The sequence below is a fragment of the Cervus canadensis genome, chromosome 11 (genome assembly GCF_019320065.1).
Source record: "Cervus canadensis isolate Bull #8, Minnesota chromosome 11, ASM1932006v1, whole genome shotgun sequence".
Lineage (NCBI taxonomy): Eukaryota > Metazoa > Chordata > Mammalia > Artiodactyla > Cervidae > Cervus > Cervus canadensis.
The window spans coordinates 32,720,943-32,748,848 of record NC_057396.1 but is presented as its reverse complement, the minus strand read 5'-3'; the positions used below and the strand labels follow the sequence as shown (position 1 = coordinate 32,748,848).

The window sequence follows — 27,906 nt, the reverse complement described above, 5'->3', positions numbered from 1 at the left end:
AGAATACCAGACCATCTGACCTGCCTCCTGAGAAATCTGTATGCAGGTCAAGAAGCAACAGTTAGAATCTTACATGGAACAACAGACTGATTCCAAATTGGGAAAGGTGTACAACAAGGCTGTATACTGTCACCCTGCTTATTTAACTTACATGCAGAGTACATCATGGAAAATGCCAGGCTGGATGAAGCACAAGCTGGAATCAAGATTGCTGGGAGAAATATCAATAATTTCAGATACGCAGATGATACCACCCTTATGGAAGAAAGCTAAGAAGAACTAAAGAGCCTCTTGATGAAAGTGAATAAGGAGAGTGAAAAAGTTGGCTTAAAACTCCACATCCAAAAAACTAAGATCATGGCATCCGGTCCCATCAGTTCATGGCAAATAGATGGGGAAACAATGGAACAGTGACAAGACTTTATTTTCTTGGGCTCCAAAATCAGTGCAGATAGTGACTGCAGCCATGAAATTAAAAGAGCTTGCTCCTTGGAAGAAAAGCTATGACCAATCTAGACAGCATATTAAAAGCAGAGATATTACTTTGCTGACTAAGGTCCGTCTAGTAAAAGGTATGGTTTTTCCAGTAGTCATGGATGGATGTGAGAGTTGGACTATATAAAGAAAGCTGAGTGCTGAAGAATTGGTGTTTTTGACCTGTGGTGTTTGAGAAGACTCTTAAGAGTCCCTTGGACTACAAGGAGATCAAACCAATCAATCCTAAAGAAAAACAGTCCTGAATATTCATTGATAGGACTGATGCTGAAGCTGCAATACTTTGGTCACCTGATGCAAAGAACTGACTCACTGGAAAAGACCCTGATGCTGGGAAAGATTGAAGGCAGGAGGAGAAGGGGACGACAGAGGATAAGATGGGTTGGATGGCATCACTGACTCGATGCACATGAGTTTGAGCAAGCTCTGGGAGTTGGTGATGGTCAGGGAAGCCTGGCGTGCTGCAGTCCATGGGGTTGCGAAGAGTCACACATGACTGAGTAACTGATCTGAACTGAACTGAAGATTTAAAGGCATATGAAACAAAAGAACTAGTAGAGAGTATTTCTGTGAAGACCTGATTTCACATTGAGGAAAACTACAGATGAAGCTGAGCTGAAATAAAGAGGAAACATGCAGATACATCATCTTGTCTATAATCTAATCCAAAACACTGCCTGAGGTGAGGAAAAGGAAGCAGAGATGATCAGATCACAACACAGATAGCATAACATAAGGTGCTTCACTGTAAGCCACGCCAAACGTCTAATGCCAGAAACTAAAGAAAGATATAGGTAGAATACAAAGAATAATAGAGATTTTTCAAGATTACAAATGTTAATTTTAAAGTATCTAAGAGTATAGGAGTGCTAGGGATTTCTGTGTGTTAATTTTATATCCTGCAACTTTACTCTATTCATTGATTAGCTCTAGTAATTTTCTGGTAGAGTCTTTATGGTTTTCTATGTACAGTATCATGTCATCTGCAAACAGTGAGAGTTTTACTTCTTCTTTTCCAATCTGGATTCCTTTTATTTCTTTTTCTGCTCTGATTGCTGTGGCCAAAACTTCCAAAACTATGTTGAATAGTAGTAGCGAGAATGGGCACCCTTGCAATTAACACACAGAAATCCCTTGCATTCCTATACACTAACAATGAGAAAACAGAAAGAGAAATTAAGGAAACAATTCCATTCACCATTGCAACGAAAAGAATAAAATACTTAGGAATATATCTACCTAAAGAAACAAAAGACCTATATATAGAAAACTATAAAACACTGATGAAAGAAATCAAAGAGGACACAAATAGATGGAGAAATATACCATATTCATGTATTGAAAGAATCAGTATAGTGAAAATGAGTATACTATCCAAAGCAATCTATAGATTCAGTGCAATATATATCAAGCTACCAACAGTATTTTTCACAAAACTAGAACAAATAATTTCACAATTTGTATGGAAATACAAAAAAACCTTGAATAGCCAAAGCAATCTTGAGAAAGAAGAAAGGAACAGGAGGAATCGATCTGTGTGACTTCAGGCTTTACTACAAAGCTACAGTCATCAAGACAGTATGGTACTGGCACAAAGACAGAAACATAGATCAATGGAACAAAATAGAAAGCCCAGAGATAAATCCATGCACCTATGGACACCTTATCTTTGACAAAGGTGGCAAGAATATACAATGGAGAAAAAACAATCTCTTTAACAAGTGGTGCCAGGAAAACTGGTCAACCACTTGTAAAGGAACGAAACTAGAACACTTTCTAACACCATACACAAAAATAAACTCAAAATGAATTACAGATCTAAACATAAGACCAGAAACTATAAAACTCCTGGAGAAAAACATAGGTGAAATGCTCTCTGACATAAATCAAAGCAGGCTCCTCTATGACCCACCTCCTGGAGTAATGGAAATAAAAGCAAAAATAAACAAATGTGACCTAATTAAACTTAAAAACTTTTGCACAATGAAGGAAACTATAAGCAAAGTGAAAAGACAGCTTTCAGAATGGGAGAAAATAATAGCAGATGAAGCAACAGACAAATAGTTAATCTCAAAAAATACAAGCAACTCCTGCAGCTCAATTCCAGAAAAATAAACGACCCAATCAAAAAATGGGCCAAAGAACTAAACAGACATTTCTCCAAAGAAGACATACAGATGGCTAACAAACACATGACATGATGCTCAACATCACTCATTATCAGAGAAATGCAAATCAAAACAACAATAGGGTACCATCTCATACAGGTCAGAATGGCTGCTATTCAAAAGTCTACAAACAATAAATGCTGGAGAGGGTGTGGAGAAAAGGGAACCCTCTTACACTGTTGGTGGGAATGCAAACTAGTACAGCCGCTATGGAGAACAGTGTGGAGATTCCTTTAAAAACTGGAAATAGAACTGCCATATGACCCAGCAATCCCACTGCTAGGCACACACACCATGGAAACCAGAACTGAAAGAGACACGTGTACCCCAATGTTCATCACAGCACTGTTTATAATAGCCAGGACATGGAAGCAACCTAGATGTCCATCAGCAGACAAACTGGTAAGAAAGCTGTGGTACATATACACAATGGAATATTACTCGGCCATTAAAAAGAATACGTTTGAATCAGTTCTAATGAGGTGGGTGAAACTGGAGCCTATTATACAGAGTAAGTAAGCCAGAAAGAAAAACACCAATACAGTATACTAACGCATATATATGGAATTTAGAAAGATGGTAACAATAACCCTATATGCAAGACAGCAAGAGACATAGATGTATAGAACAGTCTTTTGGACTCTGTGGGAGAAGGCGAGGGTGGGATGATCTGACAGAATAGCATTGAAACATGTATATTATCATATATGAAACAGATCACCAGTCCAGGTTCGATGCATGAGACAGGGTGCTCAGGGCTGGTGCAGTGGGATGACCCAGAGGGATGGGATGGGGAGGGAGGTGGGACAGTGGTTCAGGATGAGGAACACATGTAAACCCATGGCTGATTCATATCAATGTATGGCAAAAACCATTACAATATTGTAAAGTAATTAGCCTCCAACTAAAATAAATAAAAACATTTTTTAATTTAAAAAAAATAAAAAATAAAGTATCTAAGACTGCCCCAATTCACTCTGTACTACCCATCCCAATATTGTCTTTCAGCAAATAGCCATCAAGTATAAATATGCTCCCATCTGTTGATAAGCATAGTAGTGTTAGCCACTCAGATGTGTCCGACTCTTTGCGAACCTGTGGTCGATAGCCCGCCAGGCTCCTTTGTCCATGGGATTCTCCAGGCAAGAATACTGGAGTGGGTTGCCATTCCCTTCTCCAGGGGATCTTCCTGACCCAAGGATCAAACCCAGATCTCCTGCATGGCAGGCAGATTCTTTCCCATCTGAGCTATAGGGAAGACCCTATGATTGGTGATGGACAGGGAAGCCTGGCGTGCTGCAGTCCACGGGGTTGCAAAGAGTCGAACACAACTGAGCAACTGAACTGAACTGATACTTCTAGAATGAGATAATAATATATTGCTTAAAACCTGTTAAGTCAAAAAACACCCAAATGAACAATATGTTACTACTATAACTCAGGGATTGGCAAACAATGTCCAACTGGCTGAATCTAGTCCATTCCTCATTTTTGTGTGGCTTCAGGGCTAAGAATGATTTTTACATATTTAAATGGTTGGGGGAAAAGTTAAAAGGAAAATACTGTGATGTGAAAATTACACGAAATTTGTATTTCGGTGTCCATAAATAAAATTTTATTGGAAAACAGTAAAAAAAAAAAAACCTGAAAACTAGGAAAACAATGAAGATGCAATATATTTATAACTACTAATTCTGAAGAGAAAATTTTAAAAATGGACCTGCACCTCTATTAAATATAAAAAAAGAAAGCAGTTCATGTTATAAGATAGTAAGAAAATAATAAAGTAGGGGAGAGGAAGGAAGTGTAAATTAATTAACTACCATAGCAGAGAATATTATCTGAAGTTGAAATTGGTGATTTTCCTTTTTAATGTCCTTAATCTCATCTTTTTTTTTCTTTAGAAGAATCTTTAGGAATTAATATGTCTTGCTACAAAGATACATCTGATATTCAGATATTTCTTCAGTTTTATTGAAATATTTTCTAAGTCTGACAAACCTTAAATTTAATAATTTTTTAAAATACAGTATATGTATAATATGATCCCATTTTTGTGAAAGCAGTGTTTCTTTGTAAGCATCTGTTTGTTCACATAGTTGGGGATATGTCTGGAATACTTACCGAACGTTACTTAGTTATTTTAGGGAGGCATAATTTGAGGCAACTTTTTATCTTTCTTTTGTGCTTTTTTGTATTGGTTTAATATTCTGTAATAAGTGTAGGGCATTTTATAAAGTTTCTAATATTTTGAGGTTTAGAAATAGAAAGCCAAGATTTAAATTTAAGCATATAGTGTCATAAATACAAATCTTTACTTACAAATACAAATATTCACTAAAATAAGTTAGAGCCTGCACTTAACAACAGATCACAGCAAAATGTTTTATATTCCTGGATTGTGTCACTATGTTTATTTTAAAGAGTAATAAAATTCCAATTCCTTTAAAATAGTCCATTAGTCAAAGCTTTTCTAACTCAAACAGACCTGACATTAATGAAGTTTCATTATATACACACGTTTCTTCAACATAAACAAATAATATATGTATATAAAATATATAACATTATATATGCAATATATAAGAATAAATCCAAAACTTTTACAAGCATATGAAAATAGCTAAATTTAAAACTTTTGTATTTTTAAGATTATTTTATGTTAATGCTAATTTCTTAGGAAAATACAGTATATATATGTATATTCTCCCACTCTAAAACTTAAAAATATTTCTTTTTCAATATTTACTTTCTGAAAAATACTCATCATTTAACTCATGGGGAAGAATTATTTCTTGAGAATAGAAACTTAATGATAACCTCACTAATGGGCACTACAGACTCACTACATTAGAAGCATGAGAGTTTGATTCACTTTTATGACAATGTCATAAAATTATCATAAAAATCTTATTTCCATAGCTAAAAATTAAACAACAAACTATTTAAAAGTTTCTAATGGTGTCCTTGACAGTTCTTAATCATAGGATTCTGATAATGATGGAGAGAACATGAGGGTAGGAGACAGGATAGCTATCAGCTACTTGCAGCCCATCAAATATGCTCTAACAGTATCCTTCCCTGCACCAAGTGAGAAGAAAATTCTGTGTCCTGAGGGATCTACAGTGGAGACAGATAAAGGTCCTTCTCTTGGCTGGAAGCAGGGGATGGAAATAGAAAAAAGATTGCCTACTGTAATGCAGGTTCTTTTGGACACATAATAATTATCATGAAAACAGTAAGATCTCATACACATTTTAATAGTGCCTTTTCACATAGGGGATGCTCAATAAACATTTGCTTTAATAATAACTTCCTTAATTACTTAATACAATATAGGCCTTATTGTTAATAAAATGTTCTCCTGTTAAACCACCTGAGTAAAAATGTTCATGTATTCCCCTAGAAATCATAGTAACCACAACTGATTTAACATTACCATTTTTCATACTTCTCTAATTAAGAATAATAAATATGATTTAAGATCATGGCAAAATGTTTTGCCATGTATTTAGCAACCATATTGCTCTGGTTATACAATAGAATGAAGGATTAAACTTTGGAAATGTCCTGACTTTGGAGCAAGGGATGAAATTAAGTGGTTCTAGCAAAGAAAAGAATAGAATTTTTATATAATATGAACTTTACACCCATGAACCCCAGTTTGAGAACTCCCCTTAAAAGAACCTGGAGAATTCTGGAGAGAAGGATTTGATATGGGCACATATGCTAATTCAGTCTACATTTATTTGAGTTCTACTGTGTCAGGTATTTCCATTCATGTATGTCATAACAAGCATAACCTTTATACATACATATATGTGTGTGCACATATGTATGTGTGCATACTAAGTCACTTCAGTTGTGTCCAACTCTTTGCGACCCTATGGACTGGAGTCCGCCAGGCTCCTCTATCCATGGGATTCTCCAGGCAAGAATACTGGAATGGGTTGCCATGCCTTTCTGGTAATCTTCCTGACTGAGGGATCGAACCCTCATCTCTTAAAATCTCTTCACTGGCAGGACGGTTCTTTAACCACTAGCACCACCTGGGAAGCCTGCACATATTTTTATGTATACATATATATCTATGTATGTATATATGGGTGTATATGGCTGCTAACTGTGTCAACCTGGACATAAATCAAAGTCTTTTGAATTCAAAACTCATACTGTAAACTGCTTAAACCACTGAATATTGCAGGGTTTTGGGGGGCAGGGAGAGCTAATGTGATAATTAAAACTATCTTCCCTTTATATACATTTTTTATGAGTTCAGTTCAGTTGAGTTCAGTCGCTCAGTCGTGTCCAACAATTTGCGACCCCATGAATTGCAGCACGCCAGGCCTCCCTGTCCATCACAAACTCCTGGAGTTTACTCAAACTCATGTCCATCGAGTCGGTGATGCCATCCAGCCATCTCATCCTCTGTCATACCCTTCTCCTCCTGCCCCCAGTCCCTCCCAGCATCAGGGCCTTTTCCAGTGAGTCAACTCTTCACATGAGGTGGCCAAAGTTTTGAGTACTTATACTTAAATCCTATCCTCTCTCATACATGGTCTTTCCAAACCAAAAACTTATAAGGTTTTTAGTCTTCATTGATGTGAATTCACTCATACTTCCTAATGATTTTTCTGGATTTATTCTGGTTCTATTTCCTTCTGAAAATGTACTTTTTTCAAACACAGTTTTCTAGTTTAGTTGCTGTATTGCTTTTGCTTAAGGACAAGATTCTGCTGTATTTTGTTTCTAATACCTTTCCTGATGATATCCGGTATTTCTTCTGATTTGGGGGAAACAAACACACAGAAACTTCTAAAATAACTGTGTTTATTCTAGGTAATAAGTAAGAGTTAAAGCTTTGTTGTCTTTGTATTAAATAGGGAAAAAAAAAAAGGGAACAATCTCCACTTTGGGCAAGAGGAGATGTTTTGTCATTTTTATCTTATTTACCTGTCATTGGAAGGACTGATGTTGAAGCTGAAACTCCAATACTTTGGCCACCTGATGCAAAGAGCTGACTCATTGGGAAAGACCCTGATGCTGGGAAAGATTGAGGGCAGGAGGAGAAGGGGACAACAGAGGATGAGATGGTTGGATGGCATCACCAACTCAATGGACATGGGTTTGGGTGTACTCTGGCAGTTGGTGATGGACAGGGAGGTCTGGCCTGCTGCGGTTCATGGGGTCACAAAGAGTCGGACACAACTGAGTGACTCAACTGAACCGAACCTATCTTTGATATCGTTGTACATTATTCACTCTTCATTGGCATTTTACTACCTGAAAAAGCCTGGAATAGGCTTATTCCAAGAAAACAAGAGATTTCCCTGTACACTTTCTCTTCAAATCATTTTTTTTTTAGAAAAGTGATTAGTCTTAGAAATAATCCCCAAGGAACCCTCTGTTAACACTGCTCTATTCAGGAATGAGTCTATTATCTCTATTCTTTGGGTTTTTTTAAATATACAGTATGATCAGAAAATAAACCAAAGTTAACTAACTGACTCATAATCTCATGACCTTAATCTCATTTGCAACTGGGCTCTAAATTCTCCAAAACCATAAAAGTTTACTTGGTTCTGTAAAAATCATTCAATCCTGGAGTCTAATATATAATTATTATCTAGTAGTAATCTAGTAATATATTAACTAGTAGTCTAGTTAATAATAAAAGAAAATTTGGAGTTCCTATAGTCTCCTTAGAACATGTCCAGTATATCATGATTCAAATATTTTTAATTAACAACATATATTCCAGAGTAATTTAATGAGGTTACTTCATAAAAACAAATCTAGACATAATATATCTGAATAATTTAAGTCCAAATGAAATTCATTCTCAGTATCAACTTCTAGTCTCAGTGAGACAATAGCAGGGTTCAAAACTATCCTAAAATATCTTTTGAAACATGATGTGTGAATACTTTTAAGGACTGGGCACCTAAAGCTATCAGTTGTAAATTACAAAGGTCTTTTAAAATTTACAAACAGTAATCACCCTTTGCAGGTGAGATTTTGTTTATTGTATGGAGAAATATTTCATTTTAAATTAGATTTTGAAAGCTTTCCCTATTGCTGAAATAAGGATGCAATAAGTGCAAGAGGAAAACATTTCATTCTGCTCAACATAAAACAAGTAAAATATGAATTTCTGAAAGAAGTATCTTCAAAGAAATCAAATCAATGAATTAAATTTTCATTTAATATTGATGCCCTATGTCATCAGAAATACTTAGACACAAAATTACTATGGTATATGTTTAAAATGTATTACTTTGCATACTGATTATATTTATTCAGCAAAAAAAAATGATTAAAAAGTTCAACATAAATGTAAAGTATATAATATCAGTGCCTTGCAATAGAAACATAATACTTAAGACTAAATGAATATATTTTTAATATTGATATTCTGGTCATAATTTAGTTCATAAGACTGGATAAGATGTGACATAGTTATGTGACTATGATGAATGAAAATTGTGTATTCCTAAAAATTAGGTAAGGTGGAGGACTAACAGAAAGCGCAATGAAGAGAATTAGGATGAAAAAACTCTTGTATCTTGACATATGAAAAGCCAGAGTCTGAGATTTGAATTCTGATTAAGTCAAAGGCAAAAAACACTCTCAAAAGTTGCTTATTAACTCCTTTCTAGCAATAGAAAATGGCTGCTACATTTTTGTCTTAAAATAAATATGTTTAAAGTGAAAAGTACCTTCATTGAAAACATGAAATTTTATCCTCAGTATAATATTATATCTCTAACTTTTTATTTTGACTTATTAGGGAGCATGTTTCAGCAGGAAAGACATGTAAAAGGGAACTTCCCATCTATCATCATCATAATAATAGATCATTCATTGACAACAAATTTGTTCATATGTCATCTTTAAAATTAAACATAATTTTCCTTCAAATGGTTTTATTGATATACTACAAGATATAAAGAAAAAAATGTCACACAAAAATTGAAAACTACAGTTCCAAACAAAGATAATTTTGAATCATGGTCAGTTTTTGAAAACCAATAACACTACATTGTCTGAGCACGTATTCTTCTACTGTCCACGTTAATTAACATAAAATACCAGTCCACAGATCAAAAGCACATAAAGGTTTAGGTTAATATAAATTAGGAATTTTAATATAAATCAGTTCAGGATCAATAACTAGCCATTTAAAGCAATGATTTGTCCATCACAACTTGTTTTCTCTTTTTTCCATATTCTACTTCTGAGTAATCACCAATTCTTTTCTTTTTAAAAAAAAAATTTTTTTTTTTTTTTGACCACGCAGCATGTGGCTCTTAGTTCCACAACCAGGGATGGAACTCACATCCCCTGCCTTGGGAACACAGAGTCTTAACCACTGGACCAATAGGGAAGTACCGTCATAAAATATTTTTAACACTATTTTAGATACAACTAATAAAACAACACAGGAAATAAGATAAGTCTTACTATCTTTTAATCTACAGATCATATAATATTAATAACTGATGCACAGGTCCTCATAATAAAGTAACCAGGAAAATTCTTTGACCTGCACATAACAGCATGAAATTATTAAAAATCAAGAGTCTTGGGACCTAAAATAAATCAGTTTGTATATAAAACTGATTTTCTTTAATGTCTCAAAGACCCAGTCCTATAGGATGATATTTTTCCAGCCAAACTAGACTTAAATTTCTTCCAGAATTTTGTCCTCATCTATAAAATGAATCTGAAATACATAACTTCTAAAGTCTCTTCATTTTTAAAGCAATGCCGCAAATCTTGTATTTCCTATAGGAAACATATAAACACACAAAATGGATTTAGTTCCAAAAGCTCTTCATAGACTTTAAAATGGACTTTCTCAAAGAAAAAATGATATTAATAGTGGTTAAGATCCTATATGAGCTCATTTATAGCATAGTTCAACACTAGATAATAACATCCTAGTCTCTATAAGAAAATATGCACTGAGTCCTAAAAGGGGGTCCCAAGAGCAAACTATGAGCCATGCCATGTAGGGCTACCCAAGACAGATGGGTCATGGTGGGGAGTTCTGATAAAACGTGGTCCTCTGAGAAAGGGAATGGCGAACCACTTCAGCATTCTTGCCTTGAGAATCCCATGAAGAGTATGAAAAGGCAAAAAGATATGACACTGAAAGACGAACGCCCCAGGTCAGTAGTTGCCCGAAATTATACTAGAGAGGAGTGGAGAAATAACTCCAGAAAGAACGAAGAGATGGAGCCAAAGCAAAAACAACACCCAGTTGTGGATGTGACTGGTAATAGAAGTCAAGTCTGATTCTGTAAACAACATTGCAAAAGAACCTGAAATGTTAGGTCGTGAATCAAGGTGAATTGGAAGAAGTCAAACAGGAAATCTGTGAACTCAAATGGACTGGAATGGGCAAATGTAATTCAGATGACCATTACATTTACTACTGTGGGCAAGAATCCCTTAGAAGAAATGGAGTAGCCCTTATAGTCAACAAAAGAATCCGAAATATAGTACTTAGGTGCAATCTCAAAAATGACAGAATGATCTTGGTTCATTTCCAAGGCAAACCATTCAATATCACAGTAATTCAAGTCTATGTCCCAACCAGAAAGGTCAAAGAAGCTGAAGCTGAATGGTTCAATGAAGACCTACAAGACCTTCTAGAACTAACATCAAAACAGGATGTCCTTTTCATCATAGCAGAATGGAATGCAAAAGTAGGAAGTCAAGAGATACCTGGAGTAACAGACAAGTTAGGCCTTGGAGTATAAAATGAAGCAGGGATAAGGCTAACAGTGTTTTGCCAAGAGAGCACACTGGTCATAGCAAACACCCTCTTCCAACAACACAAGAGAAGACTCTACACATGGACATTACCAGATGGTCAATACTGAAATCAGATTGATTATATTTTTTGCAGCCAAAGATGAAGAAACTCTATACAGTCAGCAAAAACAAGACTGGCAGCTGACTGTGGCTCAGATCATTAACTCCTTATTGCAAAATTCAGACTTAATTGAAGAAAGTAGGGAAAACCACTAGACCATTCAGGTATGACCTAAATCAAATCACATACAATTATACAGTAGAAGTGACAAATAGATTCAAGGGATTAGATCTGATAGAGTGCCTAAAGCACTATGGATGGAGGTTCATGACACTGTACAGGAGAACAGGATCAAAACCATCCCCCAAAAAAGAAATACAAAAAGGCAAAATGGTTGTCTGAGGAGACCTTACAAATAGCTGGAAAAGAAGAGAAGCAAAAGGCAAAAGAGAAAAGGAAAGACATATCCATCTGAATGCAGAGTTCCAAAGAATATCAAGGAGAGATAAAGAAGTCTTCCTAAGTGATCTATGCAAAGAAATAGAGGAAAACCATAGAATGGGAAAGACTAGAGATCTCTTCAAGAAAATCAGAGATACAAAAGGAACATTTCATGCAAAGATGGGCACAATAAAGGACAGAAACGGTATGGACCTAACAGAAGCAGAAAATATTAAGAAGAAGTGTCAAGAATACACAGAAGAACTATACAAAAAAGATCTTAATGATCCAGATAATCACCATGATGTGACCACTCACCAAGAACCAGGCATCCTGGAGTGCAAAATCAAGTGGGCCTTAGGAAGCATCACTACGAACAAAGCTAGTGGAGGTGATGGAATTCCAACTGAGCTATTTCAAATCCTAAAGATGATGCTGTGAAAGTGCTACACTCAGTATGCCAACATATTTGGAAAACTCAGCAGTGGTTCCAGGACTGGAAAAGGTCAGCTTTCATTTCAATCTCAAAGAAAGGCAATGCCAAAGAATGTTCAAACTACCATGGAATTACACTCATCTCACATGCTAGCAAAGTTATGCTGAAAATTCCCCAAGCTAGGCCTAAACAGTACATGAACTGTGAACTTCCAGATGTTCAAGCTGGTTTTAGAAAAGGCAGACATCCACTGGATCATAGAAAAAGCAAGTGCATTCCAGAAAAACATTTATTTCTGCTATATTGACTACACCAAAACCTTTGAATGTGTGGATCACAACAAACTCTGGAAAATTCTTAAAGAGATGGGAATACCAGACTACCTTACCTGTGTCCTGAGGAATCTGTATTCAGGTCAAGAAGCAACAGTTAGAATCTTACATGGAACAACGGACTGGTTCCAAATTGGGAAAGGCGTACGTCAAGGCTGTATACTGTCACCATGCTTATTTAACCTATATGCAGAGTGCATCACATGAAATGCCAGGCCAGATGAAACACAAGCTGGAATCAAGATTGGTGGGAGAAATATGAATAACTTCAGATACACAGATGACACCACCCTATGGCAGAAAGCAAAGAACAGTTAAGAGCCTCTTGATGAAAGTGAAAGAGGAGAATGAAAAAGTTGGCTTAAAACCTCACATTCAAAAAACGAAGATCATGGCATCCGGTCCCATCACTTCATGGCAAGTAGATGGGGAAACAGTGGAAACAGTGAGAGAGCTTATTTTCTTGGGCTCCAAAATCACTACAGATGGTGACTGCAGCCATGAAATTAAAAGACGCTTGCTTTTTGGAAGAAAAGCTATGACCAACCTAGACAGCATATCAAAAAGCAGAAACATTACTTTGCCAACAAAGGTCTGTCTAGTCAAAGCTATGGTTTTTCCAGTAGTCATGTATGAATGTGAGAGTTGGACCATAAAGAAAGCTGAGCAATGAAGAATTTATGTTTTTGAACTGCGGTGTTAGAAAAGACTCTTGAGAGCCCTTGGACTGGAAGGGGGTCAAACCAGTCCATTGTAAAGGAAATCAGTCCTAAATATTCATTGGAAGGACTGATGCTGAAGCTGAAGCTCCAATACTTTCGCCACCTGATGCAAAGAACTGACTCCATAGAAAAGACCCTGATGCTGGGAAAGATCGAAGGCAGGAGGAGAACGGGACGACAGAGGATGAGATGGTTGGATGATATCACCGACTCGATGCACATGAGTTTGAGCAAACTCTTGGAGTTGGTGATGGACAGGGAAGCCTGGCAGTCCATGGGGTTGCAATATTTCGAACACAACTGAGCAACTGAACTAAATCTAAGAGCAAACTGCCTCCTGAACCTGACCCTCACTCCCTATCACCTCAAGATGAAGGACTCTACTGGTATTGACAGGAACAGTTCCACGTGCCAGGCATGAGACTAGTAAAGTATTATCTATCACACCTTCAACTAAAGCCTTAATGCCACCCTCCTTTCCTCCTTCTACAAAGACTCTATCATTGGAACCTTTATCAACAAACCTATAGCCATAGTACTAATGTCTATGCAGCTGCAAAAAAGGGAGTGGTGTCTGCAGAAGACTTAAGATGAGTATTGACTAGTTAGGGATTATATTTAACCTAAACCAGAAGCCAAGATATGTCAATGTCTTTATAAAACAGTGATTTCCATAATGATGGTGTTTGGCCTGTACATTGCTGAGCCTTAGTGCATTAGCTTTCAGACACTAAATACATCATCACTAGGATCTTCCTAAGAATGAATATGAAAAAGAACATTTTGCAGTCTAGTGAAAATATCTAGCAGATGATGGTCTCCTTAAATTTATCTGCAAAACTGATACAGTTCCTTAGCAGTAGACTACTCATTCTCCAGGTAAATTCAGGCCAGACATGGTCTAGCAAAAAATCTATTATATGCACCCATGCTTAAAAAAATCAAATAAGTAAACTGCTTATTTCTTTTTTTAAAAAAAGCATGTGATACTGTTAAAAAACTGGTATTAAATGCTAAATAAAAACTTTAATTTTAAATGTGATTTTAATTATAAATGTATATAATCTATATACATGTATATAAATGTATATAATGTATTTATACACTTATAATCATAAGTATATAATTATAAATGTATATTTATAATTAAGTTTTATAATTATATAAAAAATTTAATTATAAATGTGACAACATTGGGAATGCTACAACCCAGGCATTATCTCATTCTTCCAGTTGTAAAAATTGCCAAATGTTGATTTAGAAGGCCATTTATTTTAAGGAACCTGATGGACAAGTCTATAACCAAGGAACAACTCACCCTGAAAAAGGCACTGTGAATCAGACATCTGTTAATATCTTGTTTTCTCAAAATACTTAGGTAAGTTGTTTCCATTACTTTAATCTAGAACCTGATCCAAGCGTGTTTCAATATCTGCAAGTTAGATTTGCAAATGCTATTTTCCATCATGCCGACATACCGTTATTCTCCAGATCACCCTCACAGGAGGGGACTGTTATCAATTGTCAAAGCACAACAGGGGGGTCACATCAAAGGTCACATTTGTTTTGTTCACCGGCCCAGACACAATGTTTTCATTACCCTTAATAAAAACAGAAGCTAGTAATAAACATAACATTGAAATAACATCTCTCTCCCTTCATGTGCAATAACTTCACACATTAGACCCAAATCTGCTGCTAGCTATAGTAGTAGCAAGCTTATTTTGCGTATTAGCCATAAAAATAATGGTATAAACCATAACTTCACAAGCAAAGTTCTAAATGTTAAGTTAAACAGTTGATTTTTTAAAAACCTCCTAAAACAAACCTATCCTACAGAATTTAGCAAGGAAAAAATTCTTGAGCACTTTAATCAACAGTGTGACTAAGAATTTTAATAGCTCCAGAAACAGCAAATCAAGAAGACTTCAGAATCAGATATGCAACTCCACTTAAATTCTGTTGAGCTAAAACAGAAATATTACCTAATCTGAACATAACATGAACAAAAACACTAATTTTTAAAGTAACCTCAATGCTCTGTACCCTTAGAATTCAAAAGTTTGTTCAGCAAACATTATTTTAAAGACTGTGATGAACTCAGTGGAGTATTTTTTTAGCATCAAGGACCTGACTGGTAAATGACGGCTAATACTATATTTATATTACCAATAGTTAGTCTAGTAATTCCACTTCTGAAAAGGTACAGTACTTTATTTCCAAATCAAGAGCAATCTACACACATATACTTGCTGCTACAAGAAAATGCTTTAAAAATTAATTTGGTAGAAATGTTAATTGAGCACTTACTAATAAATCAAGAAATGTCAATTATTACAGAACACTTTATCTCAAAAGCATGTTCTTTTTATTTTTTTAATATAAATTTATTTATTTTAATTGGAAGCTAATTACTTTACAATATTGTAGTGGTTTTGCCATAAGCATGTTCTTTTTAGTAGCACATTCCTGCAATACTAGGAACTGAAATTAATGAACCAAAGTTGAATGAACATGCAACTTCCTAGAATATATTTACTGTGAAGACCAATATATACCAGCACATATTTTTGCCCAAAGTCTAACTATCACATCCTTTTTCAAGTTAGACAAACTCTGAGCCTCTCTTTAAAATGTGAATGGCTATGCTATATCTTTTCATTTCCAATCAAAAAAATCTCAGCTTAATTTCCTTTCAGTTCTCAACACTGATGGTTTTAGTAATAACATCACAGATCAAAGAGGAAAAATTCTGCTAGCTAACATACAGAAGTTTCATAAAATAAAATTTTTTGTTAAGCTCTATACTAGCCCGAACTCCTGGTTTGGGCTGTCTTCAACTCTTCATGCCAAGGATATTCAAAATTAATATATCCAGGCATAAACTGATCCTAAATTATATAAATGTTTTTGTAGGTTTAAGTTTCAGGATATAATTCCCTCCATAACACCTCATACGATCAAAAAAACAATTATTATGATTCAGCTAATAATGGTTCACACCCATATAGCACTTAGTATATGACTGGCACTCTCCTAAAACTATATTACATATATCACATTACATATATCAAAACAACTATTTTATTTTACTTTAGAGACAAAGAAATTGAAGCAAGAGAGTTCAAGATCATATCTCCCTTTCCCTCTACCACACACGCCTTTCATCATTAGAATACTATGTTTTTAAGGTTTAAAAAAACAAAAATTCATAACACTGTGGACATTAACTGTGTCGTTAAGCTAGAATTTATGTAGAAAATAGCACAGTAAAAAATAAAAAATTCTCACTAACAATTAGCTAGCATTAAGGAAGTATTCAACTTTTAAGATAAATTTGTTAAAGAAAGAGCCTACACTAGAATTAAGGTGTTCTCTTCATTTTATATCAAGCTCAATTTGACTTTTCTTTGATACAGTGATTCACAACTTCTGCTTCTAACAATATTGAAGTAATAACCCTAATGCCCTAAATAACTAGAAACTGAAATATATAAAACTCTGATTTTTTCAGAAACTGGACAATAAAAGGTGCAGGACTATCATTTCTGAGAAGAGAGAAACAAATGAGGTGAGCCTATGATTGCTCCTAAAGTCTTTAGGTCACAGTACAGATGGGGGATCCCAAATAAGAGCCCAGAGGTCTAGCTGAGCTAAAGAAACAAAGGTTAAAGATCACAAGGCCAGAGTTAACAGGGAAGAGTACTTTAAAAAGAAGAATGCTACACAGAGAAACAGATTCAGGGATATGCAGAGATCTGCATTTAGGTTAGAAGAAATTACCCTACTCTGCAAAAGTAACTACTGTGAAACAAGGCTGAAAATGTATGAAGCCCAGGCAGGGCCGACAACAGTTTGTATTTCCACCAGCTACAAAGGAAAGACCTCATAATACACAGACACTGAAAAAAGTCATCAAAAAAGTCTCATCAAGTAGTTGACCAAAAACATGCTGCCTTACTCAAAAAGCTTAAAAGCAAGTCTCATTTGACTAATTCCAAGTAACTGTATGTGCCAGACACATCAAATTTATTTAAAGGAATTATTATTTAATTATTATTTTAGGAATATTATTTAAAGGAATAAAACAAAATCTAACATTCAATATCATAAAATTCTTAATGTTCATCATTCAATCAAACATTACCGGCCACACAAAATGTTAGTGAAAGAGATTAATGAAGATCTAAATAAATAGAAAGATATCCATGTTCATGGGTTGTAAGACAATATTATTATATGGCAATATTTCCCAAATGGATCTACAGATTCAATACAATCCTTATCAAAATACAATGGCCATTTCTGCAGAAATGGGAAAGCAGACCCAAATCACAAGGAACCCTTAATATCCAAAACAATCTTGGAAAAGAACTAAGATGAACTCACACTTCCCAAAGTTACAGTAATCAAATTAACTACAAAGTTACAGTAGTACAAAATTCACTACAAAGTTACAGTAATCAAAACAGTGTGGTGCTGGCATAAAGGTAAATGTAACAGAAAATGAGAGCCTAGATATAAACCTACGCAGCTATGGTCAACTGATCTTTAACAAGGGTACCAAGATTCTTGGGGAAAGGATAGTCTCTTCAACAAATGCTGCTGGAAACCAGGATACTCACATGTAAAATGCCTTGCTCACACCATATAGAAAAAGAAAATTAAGAACTAAACAAAGAACTAAGCTAAAAACTAAAGAACTAAAATTATAAAATTCTTAAAAGAAAACACAGAGGTAAATATTCATGGGGCTTCCCAAGTGATGCTAGCAGTAAAGAACCTACCTGACAATGCAGTAGACCTAAGAGAGAGGGGTTCGATCACTGGGCTGGGAAGATCCCCTGGAGGATGACATGGCAACCCATTCCAGTATTCTTGCCTAGAGAATCCCAAAGACAGAGGAGCCTGGTGGGCTACAATCCATAGGATTGCAAAGAGTCATACACGACTGAAGCGACATAACACAAATATTCATAACTTTGGATTAGGCAGCGTTTTTTTAGATATGTACCGAAAGTACTGATACAAGTAACAAAAGAAAGAATATATACATTGGACTTCATCAAAATTTACAGTTGTATATCAGAGAACACCATAAAGTAAGTAAAAACCCAAAGATGGAGAAAAACATTTGCAAATAGTATGTCTTGCTGTTATTCAGTTGCTAAGTCATGTCCAATTATCTGCAACCCCAGGGACCCTGCAGCACTTCAGGCTTCTCTGTCCTCACTATCTCCTGGAGTTTCCTGAAACTCATGTCCATTGAGTTGGTGATGCCATCCAACCATCTCATCCTCTGTTACCCCCTTCTCCTTCTGCCCTCAATCTTTCTCAGAATCAGGGTTTTTTTCATTGAGGAGAGACTTCACATCAGGTGACCAAAGTATTGGAGCTTCAGAGTCACCATCAGTCCTTCCAGTGAATGTTCAGGGTTGATTACCTTTAGGATAGACTAGTTTGATCTCCTTGCTGTCCAAGGGATTCTCAAGAGTCTTCTTCAGCACAATTCAACAGCTTCAAATCTTTAGTGCCTAGCCTTCTTTATGGTCTAACTCTTGCATCTGTACCTGACTACTGGAAAAACCACAGCTTTGACTATACAAACTTTTCTCAGAAAATATGTCTAATTGGGGCTTCCCTTGTGGTTCAGCTGGTAAAGAATTTGCCTGAAATGTGGGAGACCTGGGTTTGATCCCTGGGTTGGGAGGATCCCCTGGAGAAGGGAAAGGCTACCCGCTCCAATATCCTGGTCAGGAGAATTCCATAGACTGTATTGTCCATGAGATAACAAAGAATCAGACATGACTGAGCGACTTTCACTTTCATGTCTAACTGAGGTCTAACACCCACAATACAGACTTCCCAAGTGGTGCTAGTGATAAAGAAACTGCCTGCCAATGCAGGAGATGTAAAAGACGCAGGTTTGATCCCTGGGTCAGGAAGATCCCCTGAAGAAGGGCATGGCAACCCCACTCCAGTATTCTTGCCTGGAAAGGAGCCTGGCAGGCTACAGTCCATAGGGTCACACAGAGTTGGACATGACTGAAGCAACTTAGCACTCACGCCAGTATTCCTGCCTGGAAAACCCCATGGACAAAGGAGCCTGGAGGGCTATAGTCCATGGGGTTGCAAAGATTCAAACATGACTTAGTGACCGAGCACAATATATTTTTAAAAATTTTCACAACTCAAAAAAGAAAAGACAGATCAATTATTATATTTTTACAACTGAACAAAGAAAAGACAAGACAATTTTAACATGAGGAAAAGATTTGAACAGATATTTCTGAAAGAAAACATACAAATGGCTAATAGGCTTATGAAAAGATGCCCAACATCATTATTCATTAGAAAAATACAAGTCAACACCACAATGAATAAGCAGACAATAACAAGTGTTGATGAGGATGCAGAGAAAATGGAACCCTCATACACTGCTGATGGAATGTAAAATGGTTCAGCCACTGTGGGAGAGAAAAAAAAAACACTGCAGTTCCTGTTACAATAAACACAGAATTAACATACAACCCAGTAATTCCACTCCCAGGTACAGTCTCAAAAACACTAAGAACAGATGTTCAAAAAAAAAACTTATACATAAATGCTCACAGCAGTAGCCAAAAGGTAGAAACAACCCAAATGTCCATCAACTGATAAGTAAGTAAATAAATTAAGGTATAGACATACAATAGAATGGGCTTCCTTGGTGGCTCAGACAGTAAAGAATCTACCTGCAACGCAGGAGATCTGGGTTCAACCCCTGGGTAGGGAAGATCCCTCTGGAGAAGGAAATGGCTACTCACTCCAGGATTCTTGCCTGGAGAATTCTATGGACAGAGGAATGAGCCTGGTGGGCTAAGTCCATGGGGTCACAAAGAGCTGGACACAACTGAGCAACTAACACACACACACACACACACACATATAACACACATAATAGAATATTCATGCTCAGTCACTTCAGTCATGTCCGACTCTTTGCAACCCCATGGACTGTAGCCTGCTAGGCTCCTCTGTCCATAGGATTTCCCAGGCAAGAATACTGGAGTGGGTTGCCCTTTCCTCATCCAGGGGATCTTCCCGACCCAGGGATTGACCCTGCATCTCCATTCAGCCATAAAAACAGATGAAGTATTGATATGTGCTACAACATGGATAAACATAGAAAATATGCTTAACAAAAGAAGCCAGATACAAAGGTCACATTGTATGATGCTATTTACATGAAATATTTAGAGTATGAAAATTCATAAAGACAGAAGGATTAGTGATTGCCAGTGGCTGGAAGGAGGGATAAATAGTGACTGTTTAAAAGTTATAGTTTTACTTTTGGAGTGATGAAAATGTTCTGGAACTAGACAGCAGTTCTAGTTGATGGTTGGTCAACATGATGCCACTGAATTATACACTTGAAATTGCTAATTTACATTATATAAATATTACTACAATAACTTCAAAAGCTTTAAAAAATTACAAGCTTGTGAAGAAACAGTAAAATATGACCCATAGCCAGATAAAAAATCAATTCATAGAAACAGATCCAGTAATGACAGAGATGATGAAATTAGGAGATAAGGATGTTAAAACAGCTATTAAAATGTGCTCCATATGTTCTAAAAATATACAGAAAAACATGAACATGTTCAGAAGAAAAATAGAATGTATTATAAAGATGCATAACATCTAGAGAGGGAAAATATCTGAAACAAAAAACACTGAATTGGATTAATAGTTGAAGACACAGCAATAGAAATAAATTATTTTAAAGCTGAAGCACCCAGAGAAAAGAAGAATTTAGAAAACAAAGCATCAGTAGTCTAGCATATATGTAAGTGTAATCTCAAAAGAGAAGTGAAATAGTAAGAAATTCAGCCCAAGGTTTAAAATTTTGAAAACATACTATAAACTCATAGAGCCAAGATGTTTAACAAAGTACAAGCAGAAGAAACATAAAGAAACCACATTTAAAAGGCAAATGATACATCAATAAAATTACTGCAAAACAGTGATAAAGAGGGCATCCTAAAAGCCGTGGAAGGGATAACATAATAAACATAGGTGTGGGGTGGAAGTGATAGCAGACTCTTCATTAGAAGCTATGCAAGCTCCAAAACCATGAAGTAACACCTTTATAATGGGGGTGCGTAGGAAGCCACCAACATAGAATCCTACGAAAAATACCTTTATAACATGAAGGTTAAAAAAGACTTTTTCAGGCAAAAAAAAAAAAAAAAAGGCGGGGGCAGGGGAGCAACACAGATCTGCACTACAAGAAACATTAAATGAAGTTCCTCAGATAGAAGAAACAAAATACCAGATAGCAATCTGTATTTACAAAAGAAATGAATAATGCAAGAAACTGTAACTATATGGATTACTTTAATAAAACATTTCACAATTTGTAGTTTCTTCAAAAGATAGCTGTGAACAGTGGGGGAGGGAGTGAGTGGGATGAATGGAGAAAGTAGCATCAATATATATATACACTATTGTGTGTAAAATGCATAGTTAGTGAGGAGTTACTGTATAACACAGGAAGCCCAGTGATAACCTAGAGAGATGGGATGGGGGAAGGCAGGGAGGCGCAAGAGGGACAGAATATATATATAATTATGGCCGATTCACACTGATGTATGGCAGGAACAAACACAACATTGCAAAAAAAACTTTTTTTAATTTTTAAGAAAAGATAGCTGTGAACAATTGCAAAAAACGAAACCTCAAATTTAGCTCACATACATAAAAATAAAGTTGAATGAACCTAATATGGATCTAAATATATAAAGAAAACTGTAAAACTTCTACAGAAAATCTAGGAGAAAAATCTTTCTAAACTTAGTGAAGAAAAATCTTGTAAAATCATATACCATAAAAGAAAAAAACTGACATACTGGGTTTCATCATAATTTAAAACTTCTGCTTTTGGAAAGACATCGATGGAAAATGAAAAGACAAACCTCACCTGGGAGAAATATTTGTACTTTAACATATACCAGATTAAGGACTTGTGTCTAGAATTAAAAAAAAAAATTCAGTTTAATTATAAATAGGCAAAGCATTTTTAAAAATATTGTTCCAAAGAGATACAGATGACAAATAAGCACATGAAAAAATTCTCAAAACAATTTGGGAAATACAAATTTAAAACTCAATGAACCTACTAGAATTACTAAGAAAAACATTTAAACTGACAATTCCAAGTGCTGGTGAGGTTATGGAACAATGGAACCCATAAACTATTGATGGAAATACAGAAAAACTGTGGCCATTTTGGGAAAATCTTTGGCAGTTTCTTACAAAGTTAAACATTCAATTACAATCATAATCCAACATAGTAATCCCATTCTTAGGTATTTACCCCAAAGAGATGAAAACATACGCCCACACAAAAACTTCTTTGTAAATAGTTAGAGCAGCTTTACTTATAATCACCATAAAACTAGAAACAACAAAATGATGATCATCTAGTGATGAAAAAACAAACTGTGGCATACCATGCAACGGAATCCAACCCAGCAAAAGAAAGAAACAAATTACTGTTACCTGAAACCACACAGATAAATCTCATTCACATTATGCTAGATGAAAGAAGCCAGACAGGAAAGGCCATGTATTGTGTGATTCCACTTATATTACAGGGTAGAAGTGGTAAGTTTATAAAGATAGAAATCTGATCAAGTGATTGTCAGGGTGGAAGGTAGCAAGGGATTGACTAAAGGCGGGCATGGAAGAAATTTGGGGATGATGAAAATATTATGTATCTTAGGTTTGGAGGTAGTTACACGATGTATATGTTTATAAAAATTCATAGAACTGTATATGTTTAAAAGGTGAATTTTAGTATATGTAAATTACATCTCGATAAATCTGAAATTTAAAAAAACTGACAGCCTAAAGCAAAAATAACTGAACAGCATATGGTGGGGTTTTGGACATATGTAAAAGTAAGATATATGGCAAAATAATTTTCACAAAGGACAGGAGGGAAGAAATAGAAGTAAGCTGCTGCAGTCACATATGGTTCTTACTCTATGCATCACATAAAATAATATCATTTAAAGTAGACAGTGTGGATCACAACAAACTGTGGAATATTCTTAAAGAGATGGGAATACCAGACTACCTTACTTGTCTCTGAGGAACCTGTATGCAGATCAAAAAGCAACAGTTTGAACCTTACACGTAACAAAGGACTGGTTCCAAATTGGGAAAAGAGGACGTCGAGGCTATATACTGTCACCCTGCTTATTTAATTTATATGCAGAGTACATCATGCGAAATGCCAGGCTGGATGAAGCACAAGCTGGAATCAAGACTGTAGGAGAAATATCAATAACCTCAGATATGCAGGTGACACCACCCTTATAACAGAGAGCAAAGAGGAACTAAAGAGCCTCTTGATAAATGTGAAAGAGGAGAGTGAAAAAGCTGACTTAAAACTCAACATTCAAAAAACTAAGGTCATGGCATCTGGTCCTATCACTTCATGGCAAATAGATGGGGGAAAAGTAGAGACGGTGACAGATTTTATTTACTTGGACTCCAAAATCACTGCAGACGGTGAATGCAGCCATGAAATTAAAAGATACTTGCTCCTTGGAAGGAAAGCTATGACAAACTTATATAGTGCATTAAAAAGCAGAGACATCACTTTGCCAACAAAGGTCCATATAGTCAAAACTATGGTTTTTCCCAGGAGTCATGTACAGATGTGAGAGTTGGACCATAAAGACAGCTGAGTGCCAAAGAACTGATGCTTTTTTAAAAAATTATTGTTTTAAATTTTACATTTATTTTTCAGTGAAGGATAAGTGCTTCACCGAATTGTGTTGGTTTCTGGCAAACATCAATATGAATTAGCCATAGGTATACATATGTCCCCTCCCTCTTTTGAATCGTGGTGCTGGGGAAGACTCTTGAAGAGTCCCTTGGACTGCAAGGAGATCAAGCCAATCAATCTTAAAGGAAATCAACCCTGAGGATTCATTGGAAGGACTGATGCTAAAGCTGAAGCTCCAATACTTTGGTCACCTGATGAGAAAATTAGACTCATTGGAAAAGACGCTGATGCTGGGAAAGACTGAGGGCCTGAGGAGAAGGGGGCAGAAGAGGATGAGATGGTTGGATGGCATAACCAACTCAACGGACATGAGTTTAAGCAAACTCCAGGAGATAGTGAAGGAGAGGGAAGCCTGGACTGCTACAGTCTGTGGGGTCACAAATAGTCGGACACTAAACAACAACAAAGACTGTAACAAATTAAAGACATATAGATAAACTGGAAAGTCTGAGTCTTTTCACCTTTGGAGTTGTGGTGGGAGGAGAGGAGTGAGGAAGGGCAGGGCCCAGCACAAGCCGGGCAGTGCAGGCAGGGAGCAAGGATGTACTGGACAGCCTTTTCCGGCCAGGAAGATCAAGGATGGGCCCATACCAGAACTCCTGCAGTCCCTCCCTCCCTGGGTCCCTGGCCTTTCAGGGCTGGGGATGAGTCACCTCATCAGAGATGGTACAAAGTTCCTGACCTGTGCCCTCCTAGGAAGGTATATATTTTTGGCACCACTGGAAATAATGGCCTCCATGAGAAGCGTATTTGGGGAATGACTGTGCGCCCTAGGCTAGGACTGCACTGTAAGCCCTGATGCCCTCCTCACTTGAAGAAAGTGTAGGGCAGAAGGTGTCCTAATCCCCGGGCAGAGGGAATGTAGTGTTGCCCACAGAGTCTAGCTCACTGACCATAACTCCCCACTGCCAAAGTTCTTTTGGTGGCACTTTGGGGCCAAATTTTCATGCTACTTGCATTTTATCAGTAGTTTTTATAGTATTATAAGAAAAAGTAATGACAAAAAATTTTAAGTGGGATCTCCAGAATGTTAGTTTCTATTACTGTGATCTCAGTGGTGTCTTTACGGACTGCTTATAGACAGGCTTGAGAGAAGACATAATTAAGATCCTCACACATCTTGCAGCCCAGAAGTCTTTCCTACCCAACCCCAACAATATGCCTGAGGTACAGCAATAACATCTTTTATCTGTGACGCAGATGCAACTAAAAGTAACAAGTCAAGCTTTCAAACAAACAAAAAAAAGATATATATATAGTAAACCTTAGAACAATTATTAACAGAAAAAAATTACAGCTAATTAGATAACAGTGGAGATAAAATGGACTCTTTTTTTAATCATTTTTTAAATACTCTATAAATAGAATATTTTTTAAGTAAATGAAACCCATCCATATAGATAATTACATTAAATATAAATGGTCTAAGCATGCTAAATGAAAAGCAAAGATGTTCAAATTGAATAAAAACTAAGACCCAACTATGTGTCATCTACAAGTAATCCACTTTTTTTCTTTAAGTGCTACTGCTGCTAAGTCACATCAGTCGTATCCGACTCTGTGCGACCCCACAGATGGCAGCCCACCAGACTCCTCCGTCCCTGGGATTCTCCAGGCAAGAACACTGGAGTGGGTTGCCATTTCCTTCTCCAAAGCATAAAAGTGAAAAGTGAAAGTGAGTCGCTCAGTCATGTCTGACTCTTAGCGACCCCATGGACTGCAGCCTACCAGGCTCCTCCGTCCATGGGATTTTCCAGGCAAGAGTACTGGAGTGGGGTGTCATTGCCTTCTCCGTTTCTTTAAGTAATCCACTTTAAAATAGAATCACACCAAGTAACAGTCTCCTATTTGCCATATATGCCATAATATTTATAAATATGGGGTTAAACAGAAAGCAATATCACAAAAATAATTTTAACATGAGAAATTTATTCAAAACCAAAATTGATCAAATAGAGTATATTTTATGCATTTCACAGTTAACAATTCAAAGTGTTTTCTATAAATATTCTAGACCATTTTAATCAATGTGCAGTGTACATTTTTCTTACATTCCTATAAGCTATAACTTTTATTTTCTCAATTTTGTATACTTCACTGACACTTGAATATTATATGCAGAGAAAAATCATTGCAGTGACACCTAAAACTTTCTCCAGTACTGAAAATGAAAACTTTAATATATAATACATGGCCCAAAATAAATTAGTACTTTTCAACAAATTATAAGCAAAACAGATATTTATATGCTCTTAAAAATCTCTTTAATCCTAAAATCCATTGAGCTAAAATAAAAAACAGGAAATACATGCTCATAACTGACATTTTACAAATGAAGTTCACTGTAAAAACTTAACTGTGGGATGAAAATTCTCCAGACCAAAAGTGAAATTTATGTAATTTACAAAGAGCAGTTTATTTACTGCTCTCTACCCCCAAAAAAGGCATGCAATCAAAATAAATCTCACTCTATGAGTTAGTGTGGAAGTTTGGTTTTATCTATTCATACTTGGGAATTTACTAGTCTAGTCAAATCAATAAGATTGAGTCAATCATTTATACATACAACAATGATTAATGCCTTCCACACAAAAAAAGTAATTTTTCTAAACATTTAGTAACACGATGTTGCTATCCATGCATTTTACAAAGAAACATGTGTTTTATGTAGCCCTGTTTGGGGAGTTACAGAAGAGTGAGGTTCAGGTCTCTCAGAAAACCAAAGTTTTTTGTTTTTTTCTTTAAAAATAGCTTTATATAGTATTCCTAAAAGTTATAAATTAAAACCCAAAATTTCAGAATGAGATCCCCTGTGCTATAAACAATTATAGCCTACTCTGGGCTGACACACCTAAGTAAAAGTGATTTGGTAAAATCATAAGTTGTTTTGTTGTTTAGTTGCTAAGCCATGTCTAACTCTTTGTGACTCCATGGACTATAGCCTACCAGGCCCCTCTGTCCATCGGACTTCCCAGGCAAGAATACTGGAGTTGGGTAGCCATTTCCTTCTCCAGGGGATCTTCCTGACCCAGGGATCAAACCCAAGTCTCCTTCATTGGCAGGCAGATTCTTTACCACTGAGCCACCAGGGAAGCCCAAACATCATAGGACTATGACACAATTAGAAAACTGGAAATTAGTATGTCATTGTATAATACCTAGAGCTCCATTGGTCAAGAATCCACCTGCAGTGCAGGAGATCTCAGTTCAATTCCTGGGTCAGGAAGATCTGCTGGAGAACAGATAGGCTACCCACTCCAATATTCTTGGACTTCCCTTGTTGCTCAGCTGGTAAAGAATCTGCCTGCAATGAGGGAGACCTGAGTTCGATCCCTGGATTTGGAAGATCCCCTGGAGAAGGGAAAGGCTACCTACTGCAGTATTCTGGCCTAGAGATTCAAAGGACTGTATAGTCCATGGGGTCACAAAGAGTCGGACATGACTCAGTGATTTTCACTTTCACTATTTAGAAGAAAATAAAAATATTTGATATCAAATTATTTGAGAAATAAAAATATATCCATGGGGATCATCTTACACAATAATTGTTATATTTCATAATAAAAATAACAATTATTTAACAGCAGTGTAAACAAAAGGATTAAAAATCTGTACTTTATTTTTTATTAATTTATTTTTTCATTG

At 36.1% G+C, this 27,906-nt stretch overlaps 1 protein-coding gene across 12 annotated transcripts in view; it reads right to left on the bottom strand.

The window, feature by feature from the left end:
• SOX6 (SRY-box transcription factor 6) overlaps window positions 1-27,906 on the bottom strand; it is a 672,686-nt gene that overhangs the window by 582,260 nt on the left and 62,520 nt on the right. The window contains exon 1 of one of the 12 annotated variants that reach the window (XM_043481418.1): window positions 18,206-18,602. The exons of the other annotated variants lie outside the window; for them this stretch is intronic. The gene's annotated coding sequence lies outside the window, so the exon portion shown is untranslated. Of the gene's footprint in view, window positions 1-18,205; window positions 18,603-27,906 lie in introns of those variants that run through there. 12 annotated transcript variants of the gene reach the window in all.